The 13,306-nt window shown below is 37.5% G+C and overlaps 1 protein-coding gene across 1 annotated transcript in view; it reads left to right on the forward strand.

The window, feature by feature from the left end:
• XRCC4 (X-ray repair cross complementing 4) overlaps positions 1-13,306 on the forward strand; it is a 316,789-nt gene that overhangs the window by 289,371 nt on the left and 14,112 nt on the right. The gene's annotated exons all lie outside the window — the stretch shown is intronic.

Below are 13,306 nucleotides of genomic sequence, written 5' to 3' on the forward strand. Positions count from 1 at the left end.
CACCAGATTCGTGTGTCTTTACTCTGTTATCTGATCAACTGCTGCTCAGCTTCCTTGTCCAGGTGTTTTTCTCACCACCTTGCCTGGCCCTCTGGCTCCCCGCGGGATTGCATCCTGCCCATCTGATGTCTGCCACTTGCCTGCACTTGCCATCTGTGAGGCAGTCTGACTCCAGTGTGGGTCCTGGAGCAAGGGGTTGCCGCACCGCCTACTGTTAACCTCCGGCACGATGTGTCCTATTTCTAATCAAACTGCTGGCTTAGGATACCTAGCCTTTGCCTTTGGTAGAAGTCCCTAGCCAGCTTCTGAACTCGCCCCCTCTCCCAAACCCTCAGCCTCGCCTCACTTTTCTGAGGACTCACGCCTGCTTTGTCCTCTGACACATTCTGCTCTGGGCAACAGACAGACATCAGCACTGGTCCTTGTTTAATGCACTCTGCATTGCTATTGCCTATTCAATTATTCGTTTCTCCAACCATACTATAAGGGGTGATCCAAGACAGGTGCTATTTCTGCATCCCCAGAATCTAGAACTGTGCCTAGAATTTAACAGGCATGTCAGCACATTTATTGACAAAAGCTTTTAACCTGGACCAAGATGACTATAAAGTGTTATAGAATCTAATTCTAGCTCTCTCACTGTCTAATACTAAAATCTTAGGCAAGTGAATTGATATTTTTGGCTTGCAGTGTCTTCATTTGCAAAACAAGGCTGAGTGGATGATCATTGGGATGGTTTCTAAGATTGCTTTCAGCTTCAGAGTTCCTCAACTCTGCTTAATGCTCAGAACCTTGATTAGGACATCTTCAAAATGATAGGGCTCAATTTTCACCCTGACAGTGATATCTGGATTGTTCAAAACTGATTTTCAGGGAAAAGCAATTTTTAACCCAAATGATCCGTGTTTTCCTTTCTCATGCCCATTATAATGCTAAGCAGATTGGGCCTTCAATTGTAGGACAAATGTAAGAGATAAATCGCCACCTAGTGGACACATCCCTAGACAGTGGCCTCCCCTCCAGAACAAGGGGGAGCTTTGTTCTTTGGAGCCCATAGGTCCTTACCCATAGTTTCTCCTTCCTCCCCCTGACACACATCTCAACCTTGTCATTGCCTCTGCCTCTAAAGAAATCACAGAAATATTCATTTTGGCAAGAGAAGACATATTTATTTTGACCACGTTTGATTTTATTTTTACCTATTTGTGTTTCACATTTACAGTGTGGTAGGCATTTTAAGGAAAAAAAGGGTAAGGTCCAGCAAACTTAGACTGGGTCTTTTTAGTCTCTTATCAATCTGGTTTGAAAACAATCCTTGAGCATTCAGAGACGCCTTGGCTAGACAGACAGAAAAGGGATAGTAGAGTTCACATGTCTCCCAAGCAGAACTGTCTAGAGAGCCCAGCCTTTCATCCAGTTCCTCACCAAGTGTTCAGAGTTTTACAGTTTTCCTTGTTTAAAGGAAAACCATTTAGAGGCTACTCTAAGGCTTTGGATTAGTAGTTATTTCAGTGTGAAGTGGAGTCTTCGCCTGGATAATGTTTTCACTGAGCTTAAGGGAACCTATGTGACCTCTACTTAAAATGAACAAAAGGATATGATTATGCTAGGTTTTCTTTCTCCACCTTAGAAAAGGTGTCCATAAGTTCTGTCAGTGGAGGTTCAAAGAGGCTTAGAGAAGGTATTCTTGGTTAATTAATGAAACGTCAAGAGGATTGCTACAAATCTTCAGCCCAGCTTCTGATGCCTCTATGGTACTTTATTATTTTAACGCAAGACCTTATTCATTTAATCAGCACTAATGATTCCTTCCAGCAACCCCAGATTGGCCAGCTATTCATACTGTAATTGCAGCACTGAGGCTCTATATTTCTCTAGCCTTCTCCACAAGCATATATTTTTCCTTGTTCATTAGTATTTCTCTGCTATTAAGTGCCACTAGCTAGCTCATGACATTCCGATATTTTAATTTCTGTTTCCTACTCCACCAACCCAGTGCAAAATTTCTTCACTTCTCTACAAACTTTTGTTTAATTTCTCTTTCTCTGACATCCCTTACTATGTCTCAAAAAACTTTTGGAATGCTCTGAACCTAAAAATAACTCTTCTATTGATCCTAATATCTATTCAAACAAGTTCTCTCCGACCCTCCCTCCTTCCTTCTTTCCTCCCTTTCTTCCAAGAAAGCCGTTCAGAACAGTTCCAACTAAGGGATTAATACACTCTCCCTGAGTTCTATAGACATATCTCCCAGTGGCCATTCTGTAGAGCCTCAGTCCTGACTAAGTCACTCAAAGGATGCCGTCAAGATTCCTAAGCCATATTCTTGTATTCCTGCTCTCAAACAGGCTTTATAGGCTTGCTCTTCTTACCTGTAACTTCTGGAAGCCGATACGTACATTAATCCAAACAGCCAAAGAGAAGGACTCAGTGAGGGGGAAAAAATGAAGAAATTATATGCCTAGAGCTAACCTTGGTCATGCATCCCCCTACCCCTGAAGGAAATACACTCTCAGACAAAAACTGCCCTTGTTCCTCCCATATATTCATATCCTTAGCACAATCTCTACAGAAACTGCAGACAAAGTAATTTGAAATGAATGTGCTCATCCATAAGCATGCAATAAATATCTATCTATATACATTAGACTGTCTTCAGTGTTGAGTAGAAAACCGAAATAAATATAAGGCACAGTTCTTGGATTCTCAGAGCTTACATTGTTATTTTGGCAAAACTTATATTTAAATATTTACAGAAAACAGATAAGAGGCATGCCATAAATCGTATCTAATTTTCATATAGAAATAATGGCAGAATTAAAGCTTGTGTTGTTGACCAAGGACTTGATGCTAAACCCTTTATAGAATTAATCATGAGCATCACATTGAATTAAGTAGAAGTAGTACTTCTGTATGGTATAAATGTTTCTGAAAGGTGATCAAGAGCTCAAGCAGTGAAACATAGTATAGTCAGTCAAAATGGTGGAGTAACAACAACTAAAATATATGTCCATTATCTTAACCCCTGGAACCTGTGAATGTGACTGTATTTAGAAAAAAGGGTCTTTGCACATGTAATTAAGTTAAGGATTTGAAAATGAGATTATCCTGGTTTACCCTGATAATCCTATGACAAGTACCCTTATAAGAGACAGAAGAGGAGACACAGACACAGAGGAAAAGGTCCTATGAAGACAAAAGCAGGTATTTTAACTTTGCAGCCACAAACCCAGGAACCCCCGAACCACAAGAAGTTGGGAAAGGCAAGGAATGTTCACCCCTAGTGCTTTCAGAGGGAGAGTGGCCCTGCCAACATCTTGACTTCTAGGTTTAGACTTCTAGTCCATAACTGTGAGAAAATAAATTTCTGTTGTTTTAAACCACTAAGTTTTACTAATTTGCTATGGCAGCCACGAGATATTAATACACATGGTAATAAATCACATAAAAACTTTTTTGATGGTCTCTTTTTCCTTACCATAATTTCCTGCCTTTCCTTTACTGTAATGAATCAGAAATTAAAGGCATACCCATATAGAATTAATGAAATTCAGTAGAGTTTCTTTTCTTTTCTTTTTTTTTTTTTTAAGATTTTATCTATTTATTTGAGAGAGAGGGAGGGAGAGCACAAGCAGGGCCAGGGGCAGAGGGAGAACAGACTCCTTACTGAGCGGGGAGCCAGACATGGGGCTCGATCCCAGGACACCTGAGCTGAAGGCAGATGCCTAACCAACTGAGCCATCCAGGCACCCCAAGTAGAGTTTCTACAGGGAGTGGAATAGCAGCTTTGAAGAGATGTCTGGGGATGAAAATAAGATTTAGAGAAGCTTATCCATGTATCTGCTTTGCGCTCACCTTTTCATGTATTCAAAGTTCTGGGTAACACATAAAGGAATTAAGGAATAAGCTTTTGTTCATCTGTTATCTCCAAACCAAAGTCTGTCTGGCTTCTTGAGGCAAACCCAATTAAAAACTTGTATGTTTTTCTATGTAACACATTTGAAGAAACAAAATCATAAATCTTTAGAATATCCAAACCAACCCTTCTGCACCTTGATCTATTACAGGTTATTTCATCATTTGGGAATCCTTAAAGCTCTGCTTGGATTTTATGACCAAATCATTGTTGAAATTTGATCCTGAATATGCATAATTAAGAGTGTTTGTATCTTAGACATAAGACTGACTCTTTACCAGATAGTAATTGTAATTGTTAGTCATCTTAGAGGAAAACTAAGATATGACTTTGAATTAAGGAGATTGATTCCTAAACAATGCCAGGTACACAGCAGGCAGTCCATGAAGATTTGTTTCATGAATAAATTTATTCAGCTAAAAAAGAGTTTGACTTCAGGTAGCCCTCTAATTTTTAGTAGTTAAAATAAACCCATTCAAGCTGACCATATCTATAGAAAGCCCAAGACAGCCATAAAATGAAGCCCATCGGATTTCTTTATGCAGAAGAAACAGCTGCAAATCCCTCAAGAAGCTGCAAGAGCGATGCTACCTGGAGTCACGTAAGAGAGAGTGTTGGGACTGGGGTACACTGGAGGGCACACACTCTGTCTTAAGGGGGCGGCCACTACTCAGCTGGAGCAAATTGTCGCCACGCAGAAATTTGAGCCTAATTTGCCATTCATCTCATATTTTCAAGAGAAGCCAGAAATATAGATGAGAACACTTGCCATTTTAAAAGTTGGCAATGAATTCAGTCTTTTCAAAAACGCTCTGTGGTGGCCAAACAAAACACATCTGCTAGCCAGATAGGCCTAGAGTCCTTCAGTCTGGGTCTCTACTTCTTAATATCTTTCCCTTTCTTTACTTCCCTTGGACTTCTATTTCCTCTTTCTTTCTTTCTCTCCTTTCAGCCTCTTGAATCACTAATTGTCTAGGAACTAGTGTCTGGGATAAAAGTTGTGCAGGGCAGGAAGACTGGAGAACTGGATGTGTTCTGAATGTCAGAACAAGGCTTAGTTTGATCAAGTCAGAAAACAGACCAGGAAGCAAGTAAATGGGCTTTGGATGTCATAAATGCTGGGTTTGGTCCATAATCTAACAACTGTCTAATCATTGAAACATTACTTAACTTCTTTGGTTCTTACCTGCACCATCCACAAAATGGGAATAATTGCACCAATATCCATTGCACCATTATTGTGAAATCAAATGAGATAATGGTTTTAAATGAACCTTATCGATATAAAGGGCCATAAAGTTCTTAATCATACAGTAATTATTAATAACAAGAGGCTTACTGGTGTGCTGCATTCTTGTTATCATATAATAGTTACAACTTACAGAGCACCAGCAACGTGCATCACCAGAAGTCAAATAGTCATAAATCAAACATGCTGTAGTGAGTTCTACAAGATAGTGTATAAATTATATGGTAAAGACTAAAAGTGCTATAACATTTCAGAGGAGAAGATTGATGACAACTGGAGTGAAAGTGTGCTAGGAGTAGTGAGACTTACACCAGACTTAAAAGGCTGCAAAGGATAGTCATAGTGTTACTGGCTTGTTTCAGGCATCAAAACAGATTTTACTTTGGAATTACATTTTTATGTATGTGGCCTATGGAAAGCACCAAACCAATTTAGTTGTTGGTTTCCCAAACTTCATTCATTCATTCATTCATTCACCTGATGCTGGTTGACATCTCTCTGTGCTAGGTACTTTGATAGGTGCTAGAGATATACTGTCTTTGCCCTCAGGGAACTCACCATCAAGATGTTAAGTTTGGGGAAATGCTAGGTTAGTTGAGGTAAACCTTCTTGGGTGGGGGCTATTGTATGTAGGTGTGTGTGTATATATGTGTGCATTTAGCTGAAGGATTTTCAGATCATTTAATATTCTTGAGTCTGAAGGTAATAGAATAGTGTATGGAGAGTTCCTTTTATAGATTAGCAATTGGGACCTATTGTTTAAATTTAGAGATGCTGTACCTGAAAAGTTATCTAGAGATGGAAGAAAAAATATTATATATGTCTTTGAAAATGTAAATATTGACTGTTTAAACAAAAATTTCTCATATTTTCTGGCTTGTCAGATACCATGTATAGTAAGTGTAGCCCATTTGTGCATTACAGAGATATTTGAGGGTATCCATGGGCTCATCTAGTCTCACTGGTTAATAGGGTTTGTACATAGGTATGACCACTGTGATTAACAAAATACAGAACCATTTAAAGTTGTTCTTTCATGTTGCTATTACATACTTTATCAGTTTCTACCGTTTATAGAATGTCTACCATTTATAGAATGTCTGTGTTCATTTTTTTTTTTTAATTTTAGAAAAGGATTCTCTGATGAACATTATTACCAAGTCTTACAGGCACATTAAAATACCCACATACATTTAAATTTTGTATGTAACTATGTTGCTCTGTTGTTTTCTCATTAAACTAGAACCCCAATTTAGAAGTTTTAGAGTTAAGAAAACAATTCTATTTATAGTAACATTAAAAAGAATAAAATACTTAGGAATTAATTTAGCCAAGGAGGTGAAGGACTTGTATGATGAAAATTACAAAACATTAGTGAAATAAATTAAAGAAGACATAGAAGACTTAATATTGTTATGATGGTCATGCTACCCAAAGTGACCTATAGATTTAATGCAATTTCTCTCAAAATCTCAATGACATTTTTTGCAGAAATAGAAAAATCTCGAGGGACCTAGAATAGCCAAAAAATCCTGCAAAAGAAGAACAAAGCTGGAGGACTCATACTTCCTGATTTCAAAGCTTGCCACAAAGCTACGGTTATCAAAACAGAGTGGTACTGACATAAGGATAGACATTTCATTCTGTGAGGTACATGGAATAGTCAAAACCATAGAGACAGAAGGTAAAATGGTGGTTGCCAGGGATTGGGGGGACATGAGGGGCATGAGGAGTTAGTGTTTAATGGGCATTGAATTTCAGTTTTGCAACATAAAAACAGCTCTAGAGATGGGTGGTGCTGATGGTTGCACAACCATCTTGAGTGTACTAAATATCGCTGAACTCTACACCTAAAGATGGTTGTTCAAAACAGTATGCTTTATGTTATGTGATTTTGCCACAATCCAAAGTTGGGGAAAACAATAAAAATGATTTTCCAATAATTATGGTAGAACATTGACTTTATCGTTTTAAAGACTTCAGCCTATGCCACTTAAGTTTTCTGTTCTTTCTCACACTTTACTCTTTACCATTGTTTTTTGTTTTGCCTCACTCCAGGGCCTCTGGCACCAAAAAAGTTAATGTTTGAAGCTCTTGAAAAGTAGGCCTTTTATACGTAGTGAGGGTATTTCACTTCCGCAGTCCCATCCCCAGTCTATACCTGCATTGGAGGGATTTATTACAAATGCACATCTTGTAGTCAGGACCTCTCTTTGCCTCAGGACACTCACCACCTGTGAGAGGCTCCCCCAGAGATTGCCCAACCTCCTGGGACCCACTTCTCTTCTGAAGATTTGTCACTTTCCACCCCCACCACCTCACTGTGTACATGTCAGCAGTTTCACCTAGAGTCTAGAATAGTTTTCTCATCTAAATTGGCTTTCATTTGAAACAAAGCAAAGATGGAAGGATAACATGAGGGGACTGGATCCTAAACTGTGCACTAATTAGAACACTCACATCCAGAAGCCTATGACCTCTCCTCTCTGTGACTTCCCATAAAACTTTAGCCAGTGGCTCAGGTCACAGTGTCTCAGGGGCTGTCCTTCCTCTTGGGATGTTGGAGGGCTGCATTTAGCTCACACTAACTCCCCAAAGCCAGGAAATATTCTTTTAACAGAGGAAGCGCTCTGTTGACACCAGAAAAGATGCAAAGCATAACGTGGTATGTGTTCGTCAGCTCCCAGAGCAAGGGAAGCAAAGCAAGTGGGCTCTTTACAAACCCTATTTAGTGAGAGTTGCTTGATAAACCACAGGAGAGGTAAAATAGGATAAGTGAAAATTCCTTCGACGTATCTCTTGCAGTTCAGCTGATGTGTAATTGTGTTTCTGAGCTACCCAAACCAACAACCATCTTCATTTATTAAGCTCTTACAATTGGGTGCAGAGCTGAGAAACTCCACACTGCACTGTCTTCTCTGATCCAAATGTGCCAATAGTATAAAATCAACTAACTGACCAGTTATATGTATCCAGGATATAATCAACTAACTGGCCAGGATATATCCCTTTTGCTTCTCTTCTTCCCAGATAAATAAGTGAGAAATTGCATTTTCTTAAGCTCAACCTACTTTATAATGAAGATTCAACATGCAAATGTAACACAATATATATAATAGACTATTTGACGTCCATTGTAAACTGAAAGATTAGAAAGCATGAGATATGACTGCAGTTTCATTTAATGATCACATCTTTCTTGGTTTACTTGGTGAATCAGACTGTTCACATCATTCGAATGAAGGCATGCAAGAGTTACACTTGTGACCAAGGTAAAATAAAAAGGCCTAGATCTATCCTCTTCCCAGAAATAGCTGGAATATTGGACAAAATGTATTAAACAGTGGTTTGCAAGTAACTGGAAGTCAGGCAAGAAAATAGAAGAGATACCAAGAGGAAATAAACAAGGTGAGCCCCACCACTGTCTCACTTTACTTCCAAGAGAGTTTCCAGGCCATGGTGTCATGTGTCCAAGCCACTGAGGAACTGAAACTCTCAGTCACTGCTGGTGGTCATATAAAGGGCTCAGTGACTTTGGACAACAAGTTAGAAGTTTCTTTAAAAAGTTAAACAGAAACATGCCGTGAGAGCCAGCTGTTCCAGTCCTAGTTATTTACACAATAGAATGAAAGCATATGTCCTTAGATTTGTGTGTGTGACTCTTCATAGCATCTTTATTTGCAATGGCTAAAAAACTGGAAACAAACCAAATGTCCATCAAGAGATGAATGAATAAACACATTGGTAAAATACATACAATAGTATACTACCCAACAATAAAGAGGAATGATCTGTTGATACTTAAAGAGCATGGGTAAATCTCAAAGCAAGAAGCCAGACTACATAGAATACATACTCATTCCACTTATATGAAATTCTAGAAGACATATATTAATCTATAGTGACAAAGAATATCAGCGGTTGGCTAGGAATGAGGGCAGAGGTGGAGGAAGGGCAGGATTACATAGGGACACAATGAATATTTTGGAGATGATAAATATGTTCATTGTTTTACTGTGTGATGGTGTCACAGGTGTATATATATGTCAAAAGTTGTCAAAAATATTGTACACTTTTAATATATGAAGTTTATTTTATGCCATTGGAAAAGTATGTTTTAAATGTTTAAAATTGTAGTAAAAGATACATAACAGAAAATTTACCATTTTGATCATTTTTTAACTGTACAGTTCAGTGACATTAAGTACATTCACGTTGTCTGGTGCAGCCATCACCAGAACTTTTTTCATCTTGCAGCCCTGAACACATTAATATGTTTGTCGCTCATATCTCAGTAAAGCTGTTGGAGGAGGGGGAAGCCACCACAAAGTGAGGTTGTTTTTTTTTTCCAGCTTTTTAAAAAGCAAATAGATTATGAGACGCTAGCCTGATAATTTGTCATTTATAAAAGCTGATCCCATGATGCTGGACCTTGGGCAAAGCCTCCTGTGTACATCAGATCCTTCATTCCTCACAAGAACCCTATGCGGTGTAAATAGTATACAATCCCTGTTTTACACGTGAGTAGATCGAGGACTTTTTTTTTTTTTTTGAGGCGAGGGTAGAATGAAGTTACTTTTCCAAGTTTATTTGATGAGTAAAATGGTGAAGGCACGTTTCAAGCGCCAGCAGTCTTACTATTCAACTTTCATATGTCCATGAATAATTTTTCAGTGACGACAAAATAGGTGCACTGATGATTTTACTTCATTTGGAGGACTGAGAAGGAAACAAAAGTTTCCTGAAGTATCTGAAATCTGAAATTCCTGAAAAAATCTGAAATGGAAAACAGATGTGTTTTTTCTCATCATTCATTTTTCACCAAATAATTTTTTAGGATACCTAGGTGTTAAGCACTGCTCCAGAAATTTGGGATACAAGTACAAAGAAAACAAAACAAAACAAAACATGGCCCTTGCTTTTAAAGTCTCACATAGTCCGTGAATTGTAACAATACTGTGATACATGTAATAATGAAAGGGCATGCAATTTACAATAGCTATTCTGAAAGGCAGGAGGAGCAGGTGTGGGGTATAAGCAGGAGAATCACCTCAGAAAAACTTGAACTACTATACATTTAATCCAGGTCTTGAAATTTTGGTCAGTTTTTTCTAGATAAAGGTGGGAGACAGGAAAAGAAGCTTATAAGCTATAGAAATGACATACATGAAGGCAAGAGGATGTTATAAAAGAGCAGATGTTTTCAAAGGTAGAAGCCACAGGGAAATTAACTCTTTAAGTTGATTTGTTATAAGGAAGATCATCAGTATTTGGAGTTGGAAATTTCTGGAATGTGCAAAGTGTTCATTAGGAGTTCATTAGGCTATTGTAATTTCTAGAAATAATTAAAACTGAAACACATTGTGCTTTGTGGCCAAGAGGTAATAAAAATAGATGAACTTGAGGAGGTTTGCTGTGATATACACTTCAGGTCACAACGTGTGACCTAGGATTGCTAAGTACATGGTATCTCTAAGTGGTATATCAGTAAGATGAAAATACTTTGTGTCTGGTCTAAACTTTTCCTGGTAAGCTAAACTTTACATGGCTACAAGACTGCCTCAAAGCTATTTTAACAAATGAACTGATGTTTATAAAACATCCTTTACAAACTTTACACTTTCATTTAAATGTCAAAAAACTCTTTTTCTAAATCCCAATTTCTCTTTATAATAAGAAAATGGAGCACTTGAAACACTGAAACATTTAATGCTCATTTTCCCCTTACGGAGTCCTATTCTTATGAAATCACTGTCTTACTTTTGTTGGAAAATTTTAAGTCTGTAATTTTTAGTACCATTTAAACAGAGATTTCTTAGTTATTTTCTTAAATGATTCCTGTTTTTATTTTTATAGATTATTGACCCAATTTATAAACATTACATTAACTTTGGAGAGACCTCCAAAGACAGTTTTTTTTTTTTTTTAAGGCCAGAATTTCCTGAAGATTTTGAGGTTTTAGTTCGTGTTTATTATGACTACCTCAGAGACTGATAGGGGTCTGAGAGCATGGGTAATGTATTACAAAAAGTCCTACTGAGCTTATTTCAAGAACATTTCTATCTGTGAGGGCTAATATCCAAGGCTGATGCTATCACGTTGTTACTTTGAAGCATGGTAGAAAAAAAAAAAAGGTAAAAGGAAGCATTTAATTGAATAAAAGCAATGAAACAAAACACCAATTGATTTTTCTGTGTTCTTGCGTAAAACGGAAAGAGGTTGAAGACAAATTATCAAAATAAAAATAATATGTCCCCAGAACTGAGTTTATCAGAATGTCCGGGATGGTAAGGATTTACAGAGTGCTTAACTACATCTGAGGCCATTCACATGTGATAACTAGTTTTGCGACACACTTCCCCTCCTCTTTTTATTTATTTTTTTATTTTTTATTCTTTCTTTAAAGAGGGTGGGAGCAGGGCAGTCCTTGTTCTGTTCAGCTTCAGTTTAGTAAAGAAGAAGAAAATAGTAATAATAAGTGGGCCCCTGTCTAAACAGTAACAACTTCCTGGAAAGTTACAATATTCTTTGGAAATTCAGTTGCAGCCTAACATGGGAATATATAACTATATAGAGACTAGACTGTATGCGGTACATGGAAGTAGCAGTCGTGGGATCAGACAGATTTTGGCTGCTTGAGGTAGTGACCTTCCCCTCTGAACTTCACATTTCTCTTCTGTACAACTAGAATAATATCATCTACTTTTCAATATTATCATGAAGATATGCTTGGCCTACATTAGGTGCTCAACAATTGGTGGCTATTATAACTATTATTTTTACTATTGTCATTATTATTTTTATTATTATCATAATCGTATTTGGAGAATGAATAAGAGAAATTTAGAGTTCATCTGAGACTGTAGTATCTTTTGGACGAACACTACCCTGGAAACAAAATATTTTGGTTTCCATAACAGGGAAATAGTATGATGATTAGACTTGTCAACCAAAATAGAAGTTAGAAATCAATGCTAGCCATGTGCATTTACTTTAACCAAAGACAACATTCTTCTTAAAACCTAATGGTGGTTGTCCCATTCAATTTAAAAACTACTATTGGCTGGGCGCCTGGGTGGCTCAGTCAGTGAAGCATCGGACTCTTGGTTTTGGCTCAGGTCATGATTTTGGGGTCATGAGATAGAGCCTCATGTAGTCTGCTTGGGATTTTCTTTCTCCCTCTGCCTCTGCCCCTCCCCTGCTTATGCTCTCCCTCTCTCTCCCTTCTAAAATAAATAAAATCTTTAAAAAAATTTTTTTAAATAAAAAAAAATAAAAACTACTATTGGCTGCAAACTTTTTGAATGTAACTTTACCCAGCATTTTAGGTTAAAATTGTTTTAAAATCATTATTTCAAAATGGTTAACAGTACTGCCCCATGCCAACCACCAGCAGCCAGATGAGCCCAGCATCGCCAGGGACCTTCACCTCAGGCCACAAGTCCACCTGCTTTCCTTCTGACTCTCAGCGAGAACTGGAGACCGTCTCTCAGACTTGCAAACACAAAGCTAATTTTCAAGCAATAGGAGAGTAGTTGAAAGCACTCATTACAACTTGGGGTATAGTAGATAAAATAATGTTTTGTTTATAGTAATACAGCACTAGGTATGGGTAAGAAAACTGCTTTAGTAAAAATTGCTTGCTTTTAAGACTATTCCATTTCCTATGGAACATATTTGCACAAAAGGGGGCAAGAAGTGACTTTTCAAGAAAGCAGAAAACTTTTGTGAATATTAAACTATAAATCCCTATAAACTAAAAAGGTGTTTGTAGAAGAGTATCTCTTAGGACTGTGGAGGCAAAATTTAATTTTGCAATTGCTAGTACTAGGCGTGTGTGTGTTTTAGAACAACTGACAGATAATTGCAGAACGTTTTTATAAGTCTTTTAAATATAAAATGTTGACACTTTTTCTGAAAGCTGCAGAGCTGATATGATATATCCTACTGATAAAAATGATACTTTGTGGCTGTTTTCTTATTACAAATTATTTCAATCATCACTTAACTATAGCTCCCAATTAAAGTGCAATTTTAAGTGCAGAAAATCAAATTGGACCCTTCAAATAAATGAATCCCCAAATATCAAATGTTTTAAATAAACTAAATTTGAATCCTGTATCTAATCTTTCTTTCATTAA

Source organism: Mirounga angustirostris, unplaced genomic scaffold (assembly GCF_029215605.1).
Source record: "Mirounga angustirostris isolate CCGP_5_RB_7025 unplaced genomic scaffold, mMirAng1.0.hap1 SCAF_7, whole genome shotgun sequence".
In the NCBI taxonomy this organism is placed as follows: Eukaryota; Metazoa; Chordata; class Mammalia; order Carnivora; family Phocidae; genus Mirounga; species Mirounga angustirostris.